Consider the following 19,916-nt stretch of genomic DNA (forward strand, 5'->3'; position numbering starts at 1 on the left):
GTGTTTCAGTCCCTGGGAGCTGTGGTGGATTGGTTAGTTGATCATTTTGTTCTTCTCATGGAATTGCAGACCCTTTCAGCTCCTTCCATTCTTTCTTTAGCTCCTTCATTGGAGCCCAGAATTTAAACAACCATTTAGCAATAGAAAGATATTAATTCTTAGTTTTGACCAAGTTATTGCATTTTTAAAAATCAATGCTAAGATAATGATTGAAGATGATAAAATAAAAATCATTAAAAATAATAAAGCACGTTGAAAACTTAAGAGTGTTCTTTTCAGCCTTATTTATATTGCTAGAACTTAGATATCCTTGAGAAGGTGAATGGAGAAATAGACTATAGTTTATACAAAGAAAAGCAGAATATTTTGTTCTAAAAATTGGTTTAGCTATTAAGTCATTAACATCAATGAGAGAAACTTAAACACAAATAGCTAAATGAAAAAATATATAAAAGGTCCACATGCTGCGGCTGGGAATGTGGTTCAGTTGGTAGAGTACTTACTTGCTTGTCATACATGAAGCCCTGGGTTTAAACCACATAAGGCAGTAATGATTGGTCATACCTGTAATCCCAGGATTTTTGAGGTAAAAGAAGGAGGATTAAAAGTTTAAGGTTATTATCATCTACATATTGAGTCATAGTGAGTTTGAGACCAGTGTGGACTATGTAAGATTCTGTCACAACAACAGACAAATCTACAAACTATATGATTTCACTTTTTGTTGTTCTTTTGAGAACTCACTATTGTAATGAAGATTGGTGTTGAAATCCTAATCTTCCCAAGGTGCTATTCAATCTCCAAGTACTTAGATGCAGATAGATCCCATTATACCTGGATCAAATTGTTTGGCATTCTGGGAAAGGCAAAAATAGGAAGATGGGAAAACAGGTCAATTCTTTCTTGGACTTATTGAGGATAGAGGATTGAATCATGTATTCAATAGGCATTAGGAATGATAATAATAATAATGGTAATAATGATAATGATGATGATGATGATGATGATGATAATAATAATAATAATAATAATAATAAATAGGTTAATGTATTTCTGGTCACCAATTGCAATCTGTGTACTATTCTGGTGGGATGGTTGAAATGACAGAGTGTAAGCAGAGGGTGTATAGGAAATGTTTATCTTCTGCTCACTTTGCTGTGAACTTAAAATTATAAACAAAGTATCATGATGGAAGAAGACCTGGTTTTGATGCATCCTATTTATTTGCAGAATTGACCTGTTATAATTATTTTCAGACTTCACCAGATGTGAATCTTTTTATATTTTTATTTTTATGTGTCTGTGTTTGCCTGCATGTCTGTGTTAGGGAGTCAGACCCACTGGGGCATGAGTTACTGACAGCTGTGAGCTACTGTGTGGGCACTGGGAATTGAACTCGTGTCCTCTGGAATTACAGCCAGTGCTCCTAACCACCAAGCCATCTCTCCAGTCCCAGTTGTGAGACTCTTTATATGGTTATCATCAACTTTGGAGCCAAATAATTTACCCCTGAGCTAAATAAAGTGTTTATTTGATATCTCTTTACAGAAATAGTACAGGAGACAATCTTAAAAGCCATTTATCTTCCTTTAATACATATTTTTAGTTAAGATAGATTAATATAATCTATAAACTCATTGCTGACCCCAGAAAAACCACAGTGCATCTTTTAAAACTGTGACCTGGTGCTTACTGTGAACTCTCTGAGTCTGAGGATTCTACCCTTCTCTCTGGATATTTGGAATATACTTTATACTTTTGGGTCATAATATACGGTCAAGTTAGAGCACCATCACTTAGTGATCTACGGAATATTAGCCAAGTTAATTTTGTTTTTCACCTTAAAAATAAAGACACATGGGAAGAGTTGGTGTTTTCTTCCTGTTCTCTTGTGGCTAACCAGCACTTTATTTCTTAACAAATATACATATGGATATAACAGGTAGGAGATCTGACTGAAAGGTCGAGAAACATGGGAATGAGAAACTGATTCAAAAATTTGGCAAATGGGGAGACGTAGTCACTGTTTAAGATGGAGCAGAGGGTACAAAGCACATTGAACTGAAAGGGTAGAGGGGAGACTGGCATAAGCAGTCACTTCTGTCAGGGGCATTTCCTGTGCATAGAAAGTGACCAAGTGGACCAGTACATGGGTGGAGTATGAGATGATCAAAGATCTTACGCTTGAGACGCATGCATGCATATGCATTTATGCATAATCCTCTATGTTCTATCTTTGTAACCTCTTTGACAAATGGCCCGAGCTTCCAGATGATTGCAGTGTGTGTCATGTAACCAAGATGACAGGGGTAGCAAAACCCTTCTAATGACCAGTTTCAATTTCAAATGCTATTGGATTAGGCTTTATTCTGGGTTCTCATCTGTCTTCATATGTGTATAATTTACATATAAATTACTATTTCAAGAGGGCTTTTAGGATTGTTTGATCTATTCTCAGGGTCCAAAGAAACTGGGCAAAAGCCTCTTTTTCTATGCCAGTAGCATGGTAAATAGGTCCATGACTTGAAAGAAATAATAGGGGTGCCTTGTCAGCTAAATTATAACACAAAATTGTGTCTACCACGTCCATCAGGCTAGCATATGCATTTTAGCTGAGGACAGAAGACTCGATGGGAAGATGCTGTATAAATGCAACTTTGTCTGAATAGTGGAATGCCTAAAACAACTGCTTTGATTCATCTGTGTTAGAATAGTTTTTCCTGAATTCTAGACTCATAACTTAGGCCTGTGTTTAATTTGTTCCAGTGGGTCCTAAAACGGTTATATAGATCCAGAAAGACTCCATCAGGCCATTGGAACTCTCTGGATTGCTGTAGAATGCAAATCTGACAGACATACAAATATAGTGCTAGCTTGCATCATATGCTGAAATAGAAATTAGCTCTGCAATTTTGGTTATTATTGCATTGAGAAATTGCTTTGTAGATATGTCAAAAAGCAATAAAGCCCTGTGAAAAATACAATTACTATGCTATTGCAACAATTATTAGAGAGAAAGAACTCCATTTATTGCTGTATACAGTAAGAAAAATGATAAGTCAAGATGAGATGGGGCTAATGTATAACTCAACAGTGAGCTCCAGAAACCCATGAGTTATAGTTTTCTCAATATTTATTTCTTTTCTAACTGTTTGTCTCACTTATCGATACCGAGCATCATCAAAAGAAGAAACAGAGCAAAAGAAGTAGAAAATAAGTCAAATAGGTAGCAAATGGAAAAAAAAATGTATTTCTGCTCCACAGGATATGCAAAGATGTACTTGTCGTTTATATAAAAAATATTAATCTTTTAAAAATTCCTAGTCATCTTATTTAATTATACAACATGTACTTAAATGCAACAATTTATATCAAGATGAATATATCTGTGTTTAATTAAGTAGCTCTAAGCCCCATCTGCTGGCCTACTTGTATTTAAACAAAATTCATTGAAAGCAAATAAATTCTTAGGAGAGGTTAAGACAGATGGCTCCTCCAGGTTTACTTTAATGGGATACAACAAAGAGCTAAGATGAAATCTCTCCTTAGGTGCTGGCTGTAACACCGAGAATTACGGCTTTGTCAGAACAACAGACAGAGCAGTGAATGACAATAAGGACTCATAATGGAACACTACCGACACCAAATCCACGAAGGATCGAAGGATCACTGGTCAGCTGAGGATGCTATCCAGGTAAGGATGACTAAATGTGCACTTGGAGGCCTGGAGTGATGGCTAATCTTGATTGTCAACTTGATTACATCTGGAATTAGCTGAAAGGACAAGCAGCCTGGCATTCCTATGAGGATTTTATTTCTCTCTCTCTTTTTCTTTTCTACTTTCCTTTTACTAAAAATAGATTTTAAATACAGTATATTCTGATTAAGGTTTCCCTTGTCCTAACTCCTCTGAGAGTTTCCCTACCACCCATCTCATACTAACCCACACCCTTCTGTCTCTCCTTAGAAGACAAATAGGCATCCAAAGAATAATAATATAATAAAAAATAAGATAAACCAAAATAAACAAATCGACAAATAGAAATAGGACAAAACAGACAAAAGATACTGGGACAAAGAAAAGGCACAAGAAGTATATGTAGACATGTAGACTTAGGACACATGTCCATACACACAGGGACTTACATACATGTAGATATGTAGACTCAGGGACACATGTCCACACACAGAAACTTACAAGAACATAGAAACTATAATATACACACAAAGAACCTGTAAAATTAAAAACAAGTTAAAGAATAAGAGATATAAATAACTAAACATTATGAGGCAAGAAACCTCCAAAGATGCCACTGAGGTCATTTTATGTTGACCATCTACTGCTGGGTATGAAGCCCGCTGTTAAGAATGATTTGTGAGGATTAACCCCCTGACGATGAGTGGCCTCAGAGACAGGGCCTTTGATCTTTGTGTGCACTTAGGGCCAGAACTGCTTGAATAGACCGAGCATAATGGTGTTCATGACTGTGCTCTGTCACTGAGGAAGCTGTGCTGTTTGTCATAGCTCATATGTTGCCGATGCCACCCATTCTCATGATTATGTTAAATAGGATGTGATTTGTCATAAAAATAAAATAAGAAAAAAATGATTTGTATTTCCAGTTATACTGCTTTGGAAAGAGTCAAATTTTCATTTGTGAGGGATTATCATTTGGGGATAGCTCCTGAGTTATGGATGGAGGTTTGTGCCCACTTTTCTCAGCCCCTGACCTCATCTAGCATAGACCTGTGCAGGCTCTGTGCATGCTGCCAAAGTCCCTGTGAGTTCACACGTTTCTCAGTCACGCTGTGTTTAGAAGAGCCTGATTCCTTCATCTCCTCCATCCCCTCTGGCTCTTCAAATCTTTGGCTTTTTTTTTTTACAAGGTTAATTGAGCCCTACAGAGAGGGGTTTGGTGGAGACATTCCATTTAGGACTGAGTGTTCCATTGTTTGGCTGCAGATCTCAGCATTTGTCCGCTGAGGAGGAAGCTTGTCTAATGATGGCTGGGAAGGGAGTGAGGCACTGACCTGTGAGTATAGCAGGGTATCACCATTTTACGGCTGTATTGCTTTAGTACAACAATAGTATTTGGTTTTTGCCCAGGTCACTAGTCCATCTAGTCTCAGGTTTTTTGCCACCCAAGCCATGTTGGGAATGGGTTCCACCTCTTTTTTTTTTTTTTATCTTCTATTATGTGTTTTAATTAAAAATAACAGAAAAAATAAAAATGATCTATTTGTCTGGTGAAAGGAAAAGATGACGGGGCACCAATGAAAGAAAAAGTCACTGAAAGGAAAAGTCTCAGGGCACCAATGTTGTGAAAAGATGACATCCCGGGTTTCCGCATCAATGTTAGGGGAAGGATGAAGAGAGTGGGGGGCACATGGCCCATGGAGGTGTGGCAAGGCCTGGGGGCAAGGGAGATGTCTCTGAGGTTCCACCTCTTATAGTGACCTTAATTCCAGTCATATATTGGTTGGTTACTCTCCCAAACTTTGTGGCACTATAAACTTTGTCTGACAGTATTCTTTGCTGTGCAGAAGCTTTGTAGTTTCACATCTTAGTGCCTGCACTACCAATGTTCTGTTCAGAGAGTATTTACTGTGCCAATGAGTTTAAGGCTAGTCCCCACTTTCTCTTCTGTCTGGTTGAGTGTATATGGTTTTATGCTTAGCCTTTGATCCACTTGGAGTTGAGTTTTGTGCAGGGTGGTAAGAACTGGTGTGTTTGGTATTTTCTATACGAAATCTTTCAAATTGACTAGTGATGTTTGGTGAAGATGCTATCTTTCTTAGGGTGTATTTCAGGCTTCTTTATCAGAAAACCAGGTGTCCATAGGCACATGGTCATATTTTTGGGTTTTCAGTTTGATTCCATTGGTCAATGTGTCTGACTTTGTGTCATGCTGCTTTTAGTACTGTCACTACAGGGACAGTTTAAGATGGAGGACAGTGATATCTCCAGCAGTTCTTCTATGAGTCAAGAATGTTTTAGCATTCTCAGAAGGCAGATGACACACATGACCAAAAGCTCCAGTCCAGTCCCCTCAGTAGGCAGACTCCATGCACAAACCAACAGGAACCTCACAAGCATTTCTTGGGTGAGTTTCTTTCAGTGATGGTTACCACGAGCTGAGCTCAACAATGTTATATAAGGCAAACCAGTACATGTGTGTTGTTAGTGAAGAATAGCAAGGCAAAGCAAACCAAACCAAAGCTTCCCTTCTACTCTCTGTGGGGTCATATTAATATTCCTTCATCATGGGTCCTTTCACGTTTGCTTTAGGAAAATGTTCGTTCACCTGTCTGCTTTAGGAAGACATCGTTCCTCCTGTGTGCCTCAGCAAAACGTCATTTGACATAACTTAATTTCCAAACAAACCACAGATTTCCACTTCAATTTTATGTCTTGGTTGGGGTTTAAATTACTTAGTTAAAGAAGCATAATGTCTATTTTCATGGAGTATACAAAATTGTTTTTCATGAGTGGTTCTTTACCATTATAAAAAATGAAACCACGTAGTATTCATTTAGACTCTTACAATGCTTAGCACAAACTAGACCCACTCATCTTGGATTATTCCAAGTGGGGGGGACCTTTTAAAATTTCTGGAGATGTATATGAGAAGATATTTGGGTGTAAGTTCCTCATTGGCAGGGTGGGGTGCTGACTTCTCTATCACATTTTTTTTCTCTTGAAACAATATCTTCAGCTTATATAAGAAGACAAGATAGGATTCCAGTTTAAGCCTGTGAGAAATAAAATAATTAGGCTTGGAAATGTAGCTCAGTGGCAGAGCACTAACCTATGTGTAAGAAGCTAGAATTCATTCTTCCCCAACACTAACAAGGAAAGAAAGAAAAAAAAGAAATTGATTTTTATGTCACTATGAGGTAAGCGTATTTATACTTTGATTTCTACACAAAAATATAACCAAGACAAACAAGTTAAGGTATGCCTAAGTATACATGCACAGATATACATATAAATAAAATAGTTGAACAGGTTGATGTAACTTTATTTTTTTCAATGCCTATTTTAATGATGGTTCTTTTTTCCTCATTTTTATTGGACATTCTCTGTATTTACATTTCAAATGTTATACTCTTTCCTCCCACTCCCATCCTCCTCCCTCCCATTGCTTCCATGTAGGTGCTCCCTCTCCCAATCACTCTCTCCTACCTCAGCGCCTTGGCATTCTCCTACACTAGGAAAATGAGCCTTCACTAGACCAAAGGCCTCTTCTCCCACTGATGCCAGAGAATTCTGTCCCTTGCTACATGTGCACCTGGGGCCATGGGTCTCTCCATGTGCACTCAATGGTTGGTGTTTTAGTCCCTGGGAACTCTGGAGGGTTTGGTTGGTTGATAATATTGTTCTTCCCATGGGGTTGCAGACCTTTTCAGCTCCTTCAGTCCTTTCTCTAGCTCTTTCATTGGAGTTTCTGTGCTCAGTCTGATGGTTAGCTGCAAGCATCCTCCTCTGTATCAGTATGGCTCTGATGGAGCCTCTGAGGAGGCATCCATATCAGGTTTCTACCAGTAAGCACTTCTTGGCATCAGAAATAGTGCCTGAGTTTGGTGCATAAGGGGTGGATCCCCAGGTGAGGCCATCTCTGAATAATCTTTTCTTAAATCCCTGCTACTCTATTAGTCCCTGTATTTCCTCCCGTGAGTGTTTTGTTCACCCTTCTAAGAAGGACTGAGGCATCCACATTCTGGCCTTCCTTCTTTTTGAGCTTTATAAGGTCTGTGAATTGTTTCTTGGGTATTCATATTTTTTTGGAGCTAGTATCTGCTTATCAGTGAGTGCATACCATGAGTGTTCTTTTGTGACTGGGTTACCTCATTCAGGATGATAGCTTCAAGTTCCATCCATTTGCCTAGGAATTTCATAAAGTCATTATTTCTAATAGCTGAGTAGTAGTCCTTTGTGTAAATGTACCACAATTTCTGTATCCATTCCTCTGCTGAAGGACATCTGGGTTCTTTCCAGCTTCTGGCTATTATAAATAAGGCTGCTGACCTGCTAGGCGGAACGGTGGCTCATAGAGGCTGAGCAACTGGTGAGTAGGAGACCAAGACTGCAGGGGAGCAGAGAGATCTCTTCGGAGTGCACACGGAAAGTGCACACCGTAACTTGCCCTGCCCCGCCCTGCCCAATCCAGCGATTGGGAACAGAAAATTAGAACTTCTGTTTCCACCCGGAGGCGACTTCCAGACTCAGAGCGGAGCCTGGCCTACCTGCCAGGCAGATCGGCGGCTCATAGAGGCTGAGCAACTGGTGGGTGGGAGACCTGGGCTGCAGGGGAGCAGAAAGATCTCTGTGGAGTACACAAGGAAAGTGCACCCCCTGCCTTGCCCTGCCCTGCCGTGCCTGATCCAGCAAACAGAAACAGAACGTTGGAACTTCTGCTCACACCCGACGACTCTGAGGCATAAAACAGGGCTCGACCCATCTGACACCTCTACCAGTGGAGAACCAGGGACACAGACCAGATACAAGGGAAAGGTAAGAACATATCACTGACAACAAAATGGCAAGAGGAAAGAGAAAGAGTATATCCCAAGGGAACCAAGACAATCTAGCAACACCAGAGCCCAGCTCTCCCATAACAGCAAACTCCAGAAAAAGAAGACACAGACCTGAAATCATACCTCAAGATGCTGATAGAGTTACTTAAACAAGAAAGGGAGGAAAAGCAAAAAGATTCAGAAGCTTTTAAAGAAGAAACAAGAAAAACACTCAAAGAACTCAAAGAACTAGAGGAAAACAGAACCAAAGAAATAAAGGAATGGAAGAGGGAAATTAAAAGAAAGATTGACACAATAAAGAAAACACTAAAAGAGATAACCCTAGAGTCAGAACACCAAAAAAAGAAATCAGGAGTCACAGAAGCAAGCATATCCAATAGATTACAAGAGATCGAAGAGAGAATCTTGGGGGCAGAAGACAACATTGCAAACATAGACAAAACAGCCAAAGAAGATGCAAAAAACAAAAAGCTCCTAACCCAAAATGTCCAGGAAATCCAAGACACAATGAGAAGACCGAACCTAAGGATAATAGGAATAGAAGAGGGAGAAGAGTATCAACTAAGGGGCACAGTAAATATCTTCAACAAAATCATAGAAGAAAACTTCCCTACCCTCAAGAATGAGATGACCACGAGCATAAAAAAAGCCTTCAGAACTCCAAATAGGTTGGACCAGAAAAGAAATACCTCCCGACACATAATAGTCAAAACATCAAGCGCCCAAAGTAAAGAAAGAATACTAAAAGCAGTTAGGGAAAAAGGTCAGGTAACATATAAAGGCAGACCAATCAGACTCACACCCGATTTCTCAACAGAGACTATGAAAGCTAGAAGAGTCTGGACAGACATCATGCACTCCTTAAGAGAGCACAAGTGCCAGCCCAAGCTGCTATACCCAGCAAAACTATCAATCACCATCGATGGAGGGATGAAGATATTTCAAGACAAATCAAAATTCACACAATATCTGACCACAAACCCAGCACTACAACAAATTATAGGTGGAAAACCCAATACAGAAGATATTTCAAGACAAATCAAAATTCACACAATATCTGACCACAAACCCAGCACTACAACAAATTATAGGTGGAAAACCCAATACAATGAGGGAAAATACAGCCTAGTAAGAACAAGAAAACTCCTAAACAAGAAAACTAAAAGAAGAAAAAAACACAGACACAACTGAACCCACAAAAGCAATAATGGCAGGAAACAGAAACAACTATTCCTTGATATCTATTAACATAAATGGTCTCAACTCCCCAATAAAGAGACATAGACTATCAGACTGGATACATAAACAAAATCCAGCCTTTTGCTGAATACAGGAAACTCATCTCAGAGACAAAGACAGACACTATCTCAGAGTAAAAGGGTGGGAAAAAGACTTCCAAGCAAACAGCTCCAAGAAGCAAGCTGGAGTGGCTATTCTAATATCGAATAAAGTAAATTTCCAATCAAAAGTTATCAAAAAAGATAAGGAAGGACACTTTTTACTCATTACCGGGGAAATCTGTCAGGAGGAACTCTCAATCCTTAACATATATGCTCCAAATAAAAAATCACCCACATTCATAAAAGAAATTCTACTAAAGCTCAAAAAATACATTTCACCCCACACAATAATAGTGGAAGACTTTAATACCCCACTCTCACCAATGGACAGATCAGGGAAACAGAAACTGAACAAGGACACTGCAAAACTAGCAGAGACTTTGAACCAACTAGAATTAATAGACATATACAGAACATACTATCCCAAAGTAAAAGAATACACCTTCTTCTCATCACCCCATGGCACCTTCTCGAAAATTGACCACATAATTGGACACAGAACAAGCCTCCATCGATATAAGAAGATTGAAATACTCCCATGCATCCTCTCAGATCACCATGGCCTACAGCTGGTCTTTAACAACAACAAAGACAACAAAAAGCCCACATACACATGGAAACTAAACAATGCTCTGTTAAAGGATAGCAGAGTCAAAGAAGAAATAAAGAAAGAAATTAAGGATTTTCTAGAATTCAACAAAAACGAAAACACAACATACCCAAACCTATGGGATGCAATGAAAACAGTATTGAGAGGAAAACTCATAGCCCTAAGTGCTTCCAAAAAGAAACTGGAGAGAGCTCACATCAGCAACCTGACAGCACAGCTAAAAGTCCTAGAACAAAAGGAAGCAGATATACCCAAAAAGAGTAGACGGCAAGAAATAATCAAAATTAGGGCAGAAATAGACCAAATAGAAACAAAAAGAACCATTGAAAAAATCAACAAAACCAAGAGTTGGTTCTTTGAGAAAATCAACAAGATTGATAAACCTTTAGCCAGACTAACTAGAGGGCAAAGAGAGAGTATCCAAATTAACAAAATCAGAAAGGAAAGTGGGGACATAACAACTGAAACTGAGGCAATTCAAGAAACCATCAGATCCTACTACAAAAACTTATACTCCACAAAATTGGAAAATCTGGAAGAAATGGATGAATTCCTAGACAGATACAAGGTCCCAAAATTAAACCAAGACCAATTAAACCATCTAAATAACCCTATAACACATAAAGAAATAGAAGAAATCATCAAAAGCCTCCCAACCAAAAAAAGCCCAGGTCCAGACGGGTTCAGTGCAGAATTTTATCAGACTTTTATTGAGGATATAACACCAATACTTGCCAAACTATTCCAAAAGATAGAATCAGATGGAATATTACCCAACTCATTTTTTGAGGCTACAATAACCTTCGTACCTAAACCACACAAAGACCCTAAGAGGAAAGAGAACTTCAGACCAATCTCACTTATGAACATTGATGCAAAAGTACTCAACAAAATCCTTTCAAACCAAATCCAAGAACACATCAAAATGATCATTTATCATGACCAAGTAGGCTTCATTCCTGGGATGCAGGGATGGTTTAACATAAGGAAATCCATCAATGTAATCCACCATATAAACAAACTCAAAGACCAAAATCACATGGTCATCTCACTAGACGCTGAGAAAGCATTCGACAAAATCCAACACCTCTTCATGTTAAAAGTCCTGGAAAGAACAGGAATCCAAGGCCCATACTTAAACATAATAAAAGCAATATATAGCAAACCAACAGCCAACATCAAACTTAAGGGCGAGAAACTTGAAGCAATCCCACTAAAATCAGGGACTCGACAAGGCTGCCCACTCTCCCCCTACCTATTCAACATAGTACTGGAAGTCCTGGCTGGAGCAATTAGACAGCAAAAGGAGATCAAGGGGATACAAATCGGAAAGGAAGAGATAAAAACATCACTCTTTGCATGATAGTGTACTTGAGTGACCCCAAAAATTCCACCAGAGAACTCCTACAGCTGATAAACAAGTTCAGCAAAGTGGCTGGATACAAAATTAACTCAAACAAATCAGTAGCCTTCCTGTACTCAAAGGACAAACATGTGGAGTAAGAAATTAGGGAAAAGGTACCCTTCCCAATCGTTACAAAAACTATGAAATACCTTGGTGTGACTCTAACTAAGCAAGTGAAGGACCTGTATGACAAGAACTTCAAACCTCTAAAGAAAGAAATTGAGGAGGATCTCAGAAAATGGAAAGATCTCCCATGCTCATGGATTGGAAAAATCAACATCTTAAAAATGGCCATCCTACCAAAAGCAATCTACAGATTCATTGCAATCCCCATCAAAATTCTAACCCAGTTTTTTATGGAATTGGAAAGATCAATGTGCAATTTCATATGGAATAACAAAAGACCTAGAATAGCGAAATTCATCCTCAACAACAAAAAAACATCTGCGGGAATCACTATTCCTGACCTCAAGCTATATTACAAGACAATTGTGCTGAAAACTGCATGGTACTGGTACAGAAATAGGCATGTGGATCAATGGAATAGAATAGAAGATCCAGAAATGAGCCCTCATGTATATGGTCACCTGATTTTTGACAAAGGAGCAGTAAACATTCATTGGAAAAAGGACAGCCTATTCAACAAATGGTGCTGGTCCAACTGGCACTCAGCATGCAAAAGAATAAAAATAGACCCTTTCTTATCTCCTTGTACAAAGCTCAAGTGTAAGTGGATCAAAGATCTCCACATTAAACCAGATACACTGAAACTATTAGATGAGAAAGTAGGGAAAACCTTAGAACACATAGGTACAGGAGAAAATTTCCTGAACAAAACACCAATGGCTCAAGCTCTAAGGTCAAAGATTAGCAAATGGGACTTAATGAGATTGCAAAGTTTCTGTAAGGCTAAAGACATCGTCAAGGAAACAAAACGGCAACCAACAGAATGGGAAAAGATCTTTACCAACACCACATCAGATAGAGGCCTAATATCCAAGGTGTACAAGGAACTCAAAAAGCTAGACACCAGAGAATCAAATAACCCTATTAAAAAATGGGGTACAGAGCTAAACAAAACTTTTTCAGTTGAGGAACACCGAATGGCCTAGAAACACCCGAGGAAGTGCTCGACATCCTTAGCCATCAGGGAAATGCAAATCAAAACAACCCTGAGATTCCACCTCACACCAGTCAGATTGGCCAAGATCCAAAACTCAGATGACAGCAGATGCTGGCGAGGCTGCGGAGAAAGAGGAACACTTCTCCACTGTTGGTGGGAATGCAAGCTAATACAACCACTCTGGAAATCTGTCTGGCGATACCTCAGAAAATTGAATATAGTACTACCTGAAGACCCAGCTATTCCACTTCTGGGCATATACCCCAGAGGCACTTTAATACACAACAAAGATATATGCACCACAATGTTTATAGCGGCTCTATTTATAATAGCCAGAAGCTGGAAGGAACCCAGATGTCCTTCAGAAGATGAATGGATACAAAAATTGTGGTACATATACATAATATAATACTACTCAGCCACCAGAAACAATGACTTAACCAAATTCTTAAGAAAATGGCTGCATCTAGAGAATATCATCCTGAGTGAGATAACCCAGTCACAAAAGAACAGACATAATATGCAGTCACTGATATTGGGATGCTAACGCCAGAGGCTTGCACTCTCCCAGAAACAACTCACAGACTGTATGAAGTCCAAGAAATAAAGAAAACAAAAAAATATACATATATTTACAAAACATGAAGACTTTGACTATTTCCATGTTGCGTTTTGTTTTGCATGTACTTTACGCTAATTGTAACTATTAGGTTTTCAATGCATACTGTCAAGCCCTTGAAAAAAAATCAAGTACTGACTAAAAAAATATATTCACATGGTTTTATGTAAAAATTATTTCAATGTCTGAAAAAACAATACTGACAATAATGTATAATTTTAAGCAAAAAATGTTTAAAATGTGTACATTTATCTTTGTTTTGTAAAGTAAAGTCGTTTAAAAAATTAAAAAAAAAAATAAGGCTGCTATGAACATGGTGGAACATGTGCCCTTGTTTTATCTTGGAGAATCTTTTGGGTATATGTCCAGGGGTGGTATAGCTGGTTCCTCAGGTAGTACTATGTCCAATTTTCTGAGGATCTGCTGCCCTAGTTTTCAGAATGGTTGTACCAGTTTGCAATCTCACCAACAGTGGAGAAGTGTTCCTCTTTCTTCACATCCTCAGTAGCATCTGCTGTCACCTGTGTTTTTGATCTTGGCCATTCTGACTAGTGTGAAGTAGAATCTCGGGGTTGTTTTGATTTGCATTTCCCTCATGACTAAGGATGACAAACATCTCTTTTCTTTTCTTTTTGAACATTTCTTTAGGTGTTTCTCAACCACTTGATATTTCTCACTTGAGAATTCTTTGTTTAGTTCTGTACTTTATCTTTAAATTGGATTGTTTGATTATCTGGAGTTTAACTTCTTGAGTTATACATACATACATATATATATATTATTGTATACTAACCCTCTATAATATATAAGAGTGGTAAAGATATTTTTTTAATCTGTTGGTTGCTGGTTTGTCCTGTTGACAGTGTCCTTTGCCTTACAGAAAGAAGCTTTGCAATTTTATGAGGTTCCATTTGTTTATTCTTGATCTTAGAGCATAAACCACTGGTGTTATGTTCAGGAAAATTTTCCCGGTGCCTATGTGTTCTAAGCTCTTCCCTACTTTCTCTTTTTTTAGTTTCAGTGTACCTGGCTTTATGTGCAGGTCTTTCATCCACTTGGACTCAAGCTTTGTATAAGAATGGATTGATTTTCAATCTTCTGCATGTTGACTGCCAGTTGAAGCAGCACTATTTGTTGAAGAGGTAGGTTGTCCTTTTTCCATTGAATAGTTTGAGCTCCTTTGTCAAAGATCAAGCGACCATAGGTGTGTGGGTTCATTTCTGGGTCTTCACTTCTATTCCACTGATCTACCTGTTTGCCTATGTGCCAGTACCACACAGTTTTTTATCAGGATTGATTTGTAATCCAGCTTGAGGTCAGGAGTGGTGATTCCCCCAGAAGTTCTTTTATTGTTGACAATATTTTTTTGCTATCTTTTGTTTTTTATTTCCAAAAATGAATTTGCAAATTGCTTTTTCTGACTCTATGAATAATTGAGTTTGATGAGGATTGCATTGAATCTGCAGATAGCTTTTGGCAAGATGGCCCTTTTTTCAATTTTGATCTTTCCAATCCATGAGCATGGGAGATCTTTCCATCTTCTGTGGTCTTCTTCAATTTCTTTCTTTAGAGACTCGAAGTTCTTGTCATACAGATCTTTCACTTGCTTGGTTAGATCACACCCAGGTATTTTATATTGTTTGTGAATATTGTAAAGGGTGTCATTTCCCTAATTTCTTTCACATCCTGTTTTTCCTTTGAGTAGAGGAAGGTTACTGATTCATTTGAGTTAATTTTATATCCAGCCCCTTTGCTGAAGTTGTTTATCAGCTGTAGGAGTTCTCTGGTGGAATTTTTGTCATCACTTATGCATACTGTCAGTCTGGAAGTGTCTGTTCCCAGGCAGAGTGGTCCCCAGAGTTTCTAGCTTTCTTTCCCAGTATAGTCAGTGGAGAGAAAGTGGGGACTTACCTGTGGTCTCAAGAGAGAAAGAGTGCTCCTGGGTTCTCAGCTTTCTGTGGGGAGGCTGTGAGTCCAGATGGCGGTGGGCATTCTCTAGCTCTTGGTGCAGATGGAGTCCCAAAGGGTCCGGTCCTAAGCAGCACTGTGATTCCTGCGCCCTTAGAGTTCCTAGTGGTCTCACCCTGGATAGTCAGTGGAGAGAAAGTGATTTCTCACTGGTGGGCTCAAGAGGAGAGTTCTCCTGGGTGTTCAGCTCTCTCTGGGCAGGCTGTGAGTCCTGATGGTGGTGGGCAGGCTCTAGCTATGGGTACAGATGGATCTTAAAGATAGTTATTAAATGCTGTAACCTCCATTCTATCCCACCACCCACCAGAGACAGTGGGAAAGAAAGGTTATTATGATATGAAAGTGGATCTGTTTAGAAATGGTCCTTTGGAGCAAATCCCATCTGCATCGTCAGGAAATCAGCATGCTTGCAAACACTTCACAGATACACCAGCAGTCCAGTTCAGTAGTGTCAGGATAGCAGCAGTGGTGGCATGACCCAGCAGGAAAAGCCAGGCCTCAGCTGGGGCCAGCAGGAATGCCAGGAGAAGTACTTTGCTGTGCTTCTCTCAAAATGAAGAGATCAGCGAAGACTCGAGACCAAGAAGTGCTGCAGAGGTAGCTCAGCTAGTAAACCCTTCTCACTGTGTGTTGAGTAAGAAACCTTTCCTCAGCATGTGAGTCTGTCCTATCAAAACTCCATGTGCATCTGTCTCAGCTGACATCACTCTGCCATTTGGTTTGAAAGTCCTCGGACATGGCAAAAAGCTGAAGTACCAGCTTCTTGTTTGTTTTGATGTCTTTCTCTCTAAGGAGTCCCAACAATGGAGCTCAACTGCAGTGTAAGGCAGACCAATACATGCCTGTCATTAGCCAAGAATCCTCACATGTCCTTTCATGTGCTTGCTTTAGTAGAACATCCTTTCACCTGTGTCCGCTTTAATGAAACATTTCTTCACGAGTCTGCCTTAGTGAAACATTCTTTACCCTGTGTCCACTTCAGGAAAACACTTTCTCACATGTTTGCCCCAGCAAAGCACCATCTGACACAACTGACTCTCCAAAGAGCCCTGAAGTGTCCACTTTAATTAGTGATGTGATGGTTAGTGTCTGTCAGTGTGACACAAGCCATAGAAACCTGAGAAGAGGGAACCTCAACTCAGGCACTGTCTCCATCAGATGAGTCTGTGGACAGATGAGTAGGGGGCTAGTGATTGATGTGGTAGAGCCCAGTCCGTTGTGTGCACTGCCACCTCAGGGTAGGTAGGTGCTCCTGGCGTGTGCAAGCCAGCAACTGTGCAAACCAGACTGTGCAAGCCAGCGACTGTGCAAACCAGACTGTGCAAGCCAGGAAGAGTAAGACAGCAAGCAGCACTCTGCCGTTCTGCTTCGGCGTCTGTTTCCAGGATCCTGCCTGTGCTTCTGCCATGGCTTCCCTCAGTAATGTGTTGTAAAGTAGAAAGTATAAGCCAAATAAATCATCTCCCCCCCAAGTCGGTTTTCCTCAGCGTTTTATTATAGCAACAGAGAGCAAACCGGGACAGCTGAGAATTACGTATTCTGTGTTTTGTGAAATAAAGGTAGAGACCTTAATGCTCCTTTAAAGCGGTTTTATTCTTAATTTCAGACTTTTAGTGTTTAAATATATGCGTTGTTATTTTAGTAGAATGCATTAATGTTTGCTTGTAAGCAAGTGAGAAGAAAATGTTAATTGTATATTGAATGAAACCCGTCGAATTAAATGATAAACAGTATTAAACTTTCCCTTGTAGAGAAAGCTACCTTTCAATCACAGCAGGCTCTGAAGTTTTCTATATTAACTCAGAACATCTGAGGTTGAAACTTACGAGGTATATCCTGGGCACTTTTGTCAGTTTGTCATAAGCGAGAGCCTTTTAGGAAGAGGAAAATTCTACAGATAAAATGCCCCTGCCACACTGACCTTTGGCTTGTTGGCCATTTTCTTGATGAAAATTAATGTGGAAGGGTCCAGCTCATTAGGGACGGGGCCACTCCTGGTGTCCTGGATAGATAGGAAAGCAAAGCAGGCTGAGAGAGTCGTGGAGAGAAAGCCAGTAAGCCACAAGCATTCTTTCTGGAGTCTGCTCCAGTTTCTGCCTTCTGGTTTTTGCCCTGACTTCCATGGATGGCAGACTAAGAGTTGTAGGGTTAAACAAACCCTTTCCTCTCTGAGTTTCTTTTGGTCATGGTACTTTATCGAAGCAACGGAAACCCTAACTTTAAGACAAGGTATTAAAAACGATTCTCTATCCTGCTAGTTTCTTCTTGCTGTGAACATCGGGCCTCTGCTTTCTAGCCGCCCCCTCACTCCACTGCCCCAATCTGTGATCCTACTTCAGCCCAAGAGACCCAGGCTGGCTGCTGCCCTAAAGTTGGAGGACAAGTCGGCCTCCAGCCTGCTGAAGAGAGAGAGAAAAAAATCCGCACAAAGCAATTGAACATACTGATGAAGTACAAAATGAAATAGACAGACCCAATGAACAAGCCAGTGAGGAAAATTTGAAAGTAGAACAAAAATATAACAAACTCTGACAACCATTTTTTTTCAGAAGAGGTCAGAATTGATAGCCAAATCCCAGAGTTTTTGGGTAGCAACACTTGTCAATCATCCACAAGTGTCTGCATTGCTCCGGGGGAAGACGAGGAGGCCCTGCATTATTTGACCAAAGTGGAAGTGACGGAATTTGAAGACATTAAATCAGGTCACAGAGTAGATCTTTATTTTGATGACAATCTTTTCTTTGAAAATAAAGTTCTCTCCAAAGAATTTCGTCTGAATGAGATTGGTGACCTGTCTTCAAAGTTCACTGAGATCAAATGGAAACGTGGCAAGGATTTGATAAAATGCTCAAGTCAAATGCAGAATAAGGCCGGAAGGAAGAGGCTGCACGGAGAGCCAGAGCCTCTCCTGGTTCGCTGAGCATCCTGATCAAGTGCTGACCAGCTGGGAGAGGTCGTCAGAGACAATAGCTGGCCAAATCCCTTGAAGTACTGTTTGGTTCCCAAAATGAGTGGTGAAGGAGAGGGAGGGGAGTGAGGATTGGGAGATATCGATGAACAAGGAGAAGAGGGTGAAGGTGAAGAAGGTGAAAGGGAGGAAGGGGAGAAGGATAAAGGCAAGAATGAGGAGGACAGAGGACAAGTGGATTCCAATCTTTTCTTTTCCTTTTTGTTCCTTCTTTGACTTTTCTCCAGTCCCTAGGAGCAAGTTACAGTCATTGTCTCCCAACCCATTCTGTCCCTCCGTGCTCAGTTGCCATTTCTGAGGTCTCAACATCATGGTTCCCAATGCATTTGGGGGGGAAAATACCTCAAGCAAAACACAGCAGGAAAAGAATCCCTGCTTTTTTGTTCTAAATTTGTGGGAAGCCACTGTATTCGCCATTACAAGATGGCGCCCAGCCCGAAGGGAGAGTGGCCAGTTTTGAGATAAACAACTTAAGTGCGCATGCACGCCTGCCTGTTTTTGCTGAATCATGGTGACTCTGAGTATGCTAATTAGGGTGCACAGAATGCACCAATCAGGTGGCGGCACAGTCCTCCTAAGCATATATAAGGAGGGCTGGTTTCTGGGCTCGGGGTCTTTCGCTACTGCAATCAAGCCCGCAATAAACGCCTGTAGAAGAATTCTGTTGTGGGGCGTCTTCCTTGCTGGCGAGATAGGCGATTGCTACAAAATTCATTTTATCCTTTCTTCTATCAAAAACTGTGGATTCAACACCTCCACCATGCTCTGTGGGACAAGAGAAAAGCCCTCCAGTTCCCTTGGCTCTGCTGGATGCTGGAGGGTACTGGGCTCCTGTGTAGTAGTGCATAGAATTCTAGCTTTTTTCCTTTCTCTGTATATTTGGCTCAGAGATTACGCTATGTCTGTGAATACAGACAATTAGCATTTACCAACATGCATCTGTCTACTTCCTCTTGTTAAATAAAAAGGAAAAAAGTTAAGGGGGTGTAGATGGTCAGCAAGGGCGGGTTTGAGGTGTCTGGGGGGGTTAAGTGGGCATTTTTTTCAAGACGGCTTCCCCTTTGGCATGTTTAACAGACATTGTTGCTGTTTAAGGTGACACTTTTAAAATGAAATTCTCTCCTAAGGATGACTTAGGCCCTGCCACCAAATGGGAGAATCAGCAGAACCTGTGGCGTTTTCTTTGGAGTTGGCATTCCCTGTTGTAACTTTATCTTTCTTTTTTTTTTTTTTTGTTTTTGTTTTTTTTTTGTTTTTTTGTTTTTAAGTGAAAGGGAAAAGATGCTTATTTTAAATGTTGAAGTCTTCAAATTGCTTTGTTACAATAAAATCAATGTGTACACAA

At 40.0% G+C, this 19,916-nt stretch overlaps 1 pseudogene across 1 annotated transcript; it reads left to right on the top strand.

Moving 5' to 3' along the window:
* The first annotated feature begins 3,625 nt into the window (after window positions 1–3,625).
* LOC308433264 (protein SET-like) lies at window positions 3,626–18,787 on the top strand (annotated as a pseudogene). Its single transcript has 2 exons — window positions 3,626–3,694; window positions 17,862–18,787. The product of its transcript is annotated as a protein SET-like (transcript).
* The last annotated feature ends 1,129 nt before the right edge of the window (window positions 18,788–19,916 follow it).

The sequence above is a fragment of the Micromys minutus genome (assembly GCF_963924665.1).
Source record: "Micromys minutus genome assembly, chromosome: 19".
In the NCBI taxonomy this organism is placed as follows: Eukaryota; Metazoa; Chordata; class Mammalia; order Rodentia; family Muridae; genus Micromys; species Micromys minutus.